The sequence below is a fragment of the Bemisia tabaci genome, chromosome 5 (assembly GCF_918797505.1).
Source record: "Bemisia tabaci chromosome 5, PGI_BMITA_v3".
Lineage (NCBI taxonomy): Eukaryota > Metazoa > Arthropoda > Insecta > Hemiptera > Aleyrodidae > Bemisia > Bemisia tabaci.
Genome location: NC_092797.1, coordinates 55,661,463 through 55,667,462, shown reverse-complemented (window position 1 = coordinate 55,667,462; position 6,000 = coordinate 55,661,463).

Sequence of the window (6,000 nt, the reverse complement as noted above, 5' to 3'; positions counted from 1 at the left end):
TGTCAACAATGACCGGCTATTGATGATTTTGGCCGTCTACTTTGGCTAAATGCATCATTGGCCGGTCAAAGTCCACATTCACGAGAAAAAGTGGATTGCTGAATTAACAATTAAATTCTTAAAAAATATGCCCAACATGTTTTAAATGTACATTATACAATAGTGCAAAGTTAATTTAACCACGGGGGTAGTCAATCGTCTTGGCTGTTCAGTGGCTGAATCTTCTGCTCGCAACAGACCCATTGTGCTGGGTCCACACTATTCTGCGGGGAAATTTAAGCCAAAAATTCCATTGGATACACAAAGTAAAACTTGAACGAATATCAAAGTGAGACCGAGGAAGGAACGTGTTCGGCTTAGGCAGATTCACTGAAATATTAAGCTGGGGTCAAGCCTAAGGATTTATGACGATTTCGATCTTTTCAGCCCTTAGATCACACTCGCTTAGCATTCCGTAAGATTCCATAAAGCATTGAAAAGCCGTCATAAACGTGACGCGAGGAATGACATAGGACTGCGAACCTCGCGCCATCTACCGTCGCTGCTGAGCAACTCCCAACACGAAACAAGGAAACCCCGAAAGGATTGCAAGGAAATGAAAATGATAAAAAAGGATAGAAATGATAAGAAAGTGATAATATTTGAATCTAAAAAAATTGTTGGTCTTAATTTTCCCGCAGAATAGTGTGGAGGTGGACGTAGCACTTCCGTAGCGCCCTGTTAGTTCAGAATTTATGTTAGAGGTTGGAAATTAGAAAATTCTTATCGCGTCGAGCACGCTGTCATCGTCTTGTTTGTCAACCTTTTTCCTTGACTAAGAGCCGAGGAAATATCATGGGAGCCTCTTACTCGCCGACCAATCAAAGAGCAGCATGCTTTTCTCAAGCACAAGGATTAAGATAAAAATACTGTCTCCTAATAGGCAGGTACTTTACTCGTATGTATAATCGTGCCCGAAAAAGGATCCTTACGCAAAAATATCATCACAGCAATTTTGCCAAGTTGTGTTGAAAAATCTGATTTTAAGATTCCAACGGGAACACTATCTCATGTCAGAGCGAGTAAATTGCGAGTGGTTTAATTCATTTTTGTGTCGATGAGGAGCGTTAAGTTGCAATATGATATTGCATCTTTTTTTAAAAAATTTTGAATTGCGTACTTTCGAAACGCCGATTTTGGAGATACAAGCTTCAAACAGCCAAACAGCGTATTTTTGCACTATATATTTTGCAATGAGGAACTACTATTTTTGGCTCATTTTAGAAATAAAATAGTGCCAACAGTTTCGCCGTGCAGACTAGTGCTTAGAAAAAAAAAGAAAAAAAAAAGAAAAAAAAAAAAATTGCTAAACATTCCTTAATGTTCTAGTGTCATTGTGTCAGTTGCTTACTTCTAAGTCTTTGTTTTGCTGGGGATAGGAACTGATGCTTCTCCCTCTAATATATTTATTTGAAAAAATAACATATATTCGGTTTGATTTTGAAAAAAGTAAAACAACAGCGAAACTTTTGAAACGTTGCACAGTCGAGACACGCGCTTTTTGACCTTCGCTATCGGCACGCCGCGCCGGCGGCGTTCCAGAGTAAAAAGTTATGATTTATTGTGCATTTTCAACTCGCATACAGTGCACAGTTTAGCACTCTGCAATGATTTAATTTCTTTTTCCTAAGTGGAAATAATACGCCCCACGAGGAATGAGGGAGTTTTCACGGGATGCAGGACCAACGTTGGGACCCGCGTCATTCGCCCGGTGAAATAAAATGCTCCGAACTTTGGAAGTTTCCTTTAGCACCGTCCAACTTTCAACAGGGCTTAAAACGGCACAAAGATGGCACAGGGAATGCTCAATCTGTTCTCCCGGTTTCATGCGTGAAAGAAGGAAATTTGTATGAATGAGAGTGGAGGCGAAGTGCGAAAGAAGGAATAGAAAAACAATATAATTAAAATGGTGATTTTATACACTTAATTTCCTTCAAAAAAAAAAAAAAAAAAAAAAAAAAAAAGAAAAGAAAAGAACAGAGAATACGATAATTCCTATTCTGTTAGATAACTTTATTATCTAATATTACTTTATTGCTTGGTGCCCTTGTAAATCTATTTTAATTTAATTGACGTGTGTAGATGGATACAAAACATATCGACGGTGTAAACCCGCAACCAGGTATCTCGTTTCCGGTGTTTGAAAAGCCTCTCCCTTATTTTAATTTTTTAAAGGAGATCAAAGCGATATCATTCCTTGAAGTTTTTGAAGGAATTTTCTGTGTTCAGGGAAGAAAAATCACGACAGTTTTTAGGAATTGCCAATGATAAGTTTTCCATTTAAAAAATGAAGTATGACAGGAAGTCTGCCATGTTGCAAACCCTATACGTGGTTGCGGACTTACACCTTCAAATAGCTCTCGTTGTAACAAAGTGGAGAAATGGTGCTGAGTCCACACCTTTGCGCGGGGAAGACAAAGCCAAGAAATTCCAAACATTTTTCAATTAGATTCAAAAAATTGTTTTTTTGCTCTAATGAGTACCAGTGCAACACTTCAGGGGGTAGGAGGTTGGCATTCAGCTCAGGCAGCTTGCATTGGAATATTAAGTTCATTATAAAAATTAAATGAAATTAAAAAATTGTAGAATTTCTTGGCTTTGTTTTTCCCGCGAAATGGTGCCGACCCAGCACCATTTCTCCACCTTGTTACATTCAGTTCGGGCCACTTCATAGTGTTTGTTTTCTCGTTCTAGTTACGTTATTTTTAAATATAATTTGTTTAAATAAAAACAAATTAAAAAAATGAAAAGTTTGGCAAGCACGAGAGGTAAGAGGAAACTCATCCTGAAAATCGTCGATAAGGATAAGACCGCAAAATACAACTCTCTGTCGATAGTAATATTAATTTAAGAGCTAAAATGCTCTTCAACGTGAATTATAAGGTTGTTTATTTTTGGCCTTCAACTGCGTCTGCAGCAATTGTTGTTACGAACATGTTGTGCGTGCTGATTTCAGTTCATTACATACTTGACTCTCTGAAGGCGTTTCATGTGTGCGTGCAGGTAGCTCACTCTCTTGGAATATAGATGAAGTAGAGAGTGAACAATTCGCTCGATCTTTACTTCTGCTGCTCCCCAACAGGATGCGCTACTTACGCACATAAAATGCCTTCAGAGAGTCGAATATGTAATGGGCTATAATGAGCACGCACAACATACTCATAACAACAATTGCTGCGGACGCAATTGAAGGCAAAAAAAAAGCTATTGTAATATTCCCTAATGCAAGATTTAAGTCAAGGTCGCAAGTCGCTTACTCAAAGCTGTCTTTAATAGATGAGAGAAAAATGCACCTATCGAAGGCAAAAAATGACTTTAATTCTAATATATTTATTGTTGATATTATTTTTCTACAATTATCATTTCTTGGGAACACTGTCGTGAAAAATAAAAAATCATCGCACATCGACATTCGTAATGACCCACAGTTCTTCTTGTTCAAAAAACTTTTCCCTCCTCCATATGATCTCAATACCATACTTTTGAAATATGTTCATCGAAGCTCTTCCTTTTTTTAAACATCAGAATCTCCAAATTGTATTTATTTTTTCTGTCCATTTTTTATTTTTTGTACATTTCTATTGATTTCTCCTTTCTAATATGTTAATGACTCTACATTGGTGAGGCACTTTAAATAAATGTATGAGACAACCAACCAAATTTTAAAGCGGAAGTTTGTAGTCCTTACGATCTGCGGATTTACTTTCAGAAATAAGTTTTTACTCCGCACTCTACCTCTCAGCTACGGTTGCGGCTATATTCGAGTAGTCTTTTTCTGCCGCACTCGGAGAAGTGCCTTTAAATCTTGTCAAATTTCTCCCACTAAAACCATTTTTTTTCAAGTTCGTGAATATTTTTTCTAAAAAAAATTTCCGGAGGGCATAATCGACAATTGCACACAGGGAATTTGAAGCTTTCACGGGGAAATCCTCATCCATTCTTTAAAAAAGGAATATTTAATCGGGGACTTTATGGCAACACAGGAATGATATTACGGCATTCTTCCTTCATTTCGAGGGTATTTTACTGTCATGCTTAGGAAGAGCGCCGTAGGGGCCTCCGGACTTTGTTTATAATCTCTCTTACTAAAAATAAGACTTTTTAGTGAAATTTGTCAAAAATTTTCCTCCAATTTATCAGAGGTGATGACTCGCAATTAAATCTGAGGTACCTGAAAATATCAAGGAACAATATTTCAAAATTTTCTAAAAAATCACTATTCGGTCAGGAAAGATTTGGCATCATACAAATGTTCATACGGCGTTCTTCCTTATCACGGCAGTTTCCTCGCTTAGCTTTTTACCGGCCTTTTTCCCCCAATTTAAAGGAAACCTTATAAAGGAGCCCTCGAATAGTCCCATGACGATCTTAGATTCTCCACTGGACTCAGTCGTTAGCACCAGTGTGTGTAAAGGCGCGTATGTGTGTGTAATTTGAGGCGGAATATGTGCGTAAGCCGCTTGAGGCTTAACTTTTAAGATCTTTATCAAAGCCGTTAGCGCGCAACTTTCCCCGTGAAAAATGGAGATACACGCACGGAGGACAGTGCTCCCGTGGAGACATTTTCTTAGGCCCACTGCGTCGGTTACCGGTGCCCTATCGAGCTAAACGAAAAGCACTTACCTCCAATGGTAATAGAATGTAGGTATGCGGTTTTTATCTAAAAAGGCAGGGCGGAGGCAGTGAAAAAGCGGCCGTCAAGGGGTTAATGAGCACGCGTCGAGAATGGGGTGTAAAGTTCCTCGTACGGGCGTTCTGGGCACGCTTTAATTAGCTTCTCCTCAAGTGACGTTTTTAAAGAGAGAAAACTGCGACGAAGTTCCTATTTATGAAAGTAATGTTGTCCTCAAATTGAGATTCTTAATCGAACTTTGATTAATTTGCCACTATAATTTTTAGAACTTAAACTTGCTTTTTCAAACCGAATGAAAATTTCAGAAAAATTTTTGAAGGAAAACGTTAGCCTAATCAATACATACTAAGATACCACAAAAAAGGAACAATCAACATAAGCATGTTTCAATAAAATTAATCAATTTCGATCAGAAATATGCTTTACTGGACAAATTAGCCTCCCTACAATAGTGCCCCCTCTGCACTATCGGATTCCATTGAAATCTCGTATTAAACCCTTTGGTCGGAAATTAGAGGTGTGAGAAGATTTTGAAACCCTGGAATGGCGCTGAGTATTTTCCAAGTTGCGCCTTTGATATACACCCCAAGTTGCAGAGATCCGTTCGGAGCTCCGACTGCAATTATTTTTTCCCTTTTCGCAGCGAGGAAAGGTGACGTTAAATAACTCGTTCATAAGGACCAACCAAGACGCTTGCTCCTCTTGCAATGAATTTATACGTTTCTACTGATCACGTAGCACCGTGATGTGGCGCGCGGTCTAGAAATTATGCCTCCTTGGAGTGTTCCCGCGGCCAGTGAAATATGCGCTAACACTGCGGTGATTTCCTTTCCGCGATAATTTCACACCCTCGAGACTTCCTAATATCGTTTTTCCAAACATGTTGCAAGGTTTGTTGTTGGGAAACGTTGGAAGAAAAAGTGCGCATACGCGTATTTTATCACTTTCTTTTGAAGCCGTCCACAGGAGGCATGATTTTTTAAGAGACTTGAAGAACAAGGCGCATAAGAGTAGTTGCTGAGAAAATTGAGATGTTCATGAACTCAACTAAAACTAGTTTCAAAGTATATTATGAGAAAAACTAACAACTAAGTTTCAACATTAAAGCATCAAAAAGTGAGTTTAACCTTCCACGCTGTCATAAGGTTACATGTCATTTGAAACTTAAAACACGCATTTCTTGAAATAGCAAACACTGCGCTTACGCGCCTTTTCCTCTAAGCTCCTCATTTAACTCTGTCGTCATTTTATTTGTTTCCTTTGATCCGTAATTTCTCCAAGATATCGATGGTCAAAGTGCGGAACCACTTATTTCCACTGCGATGTAT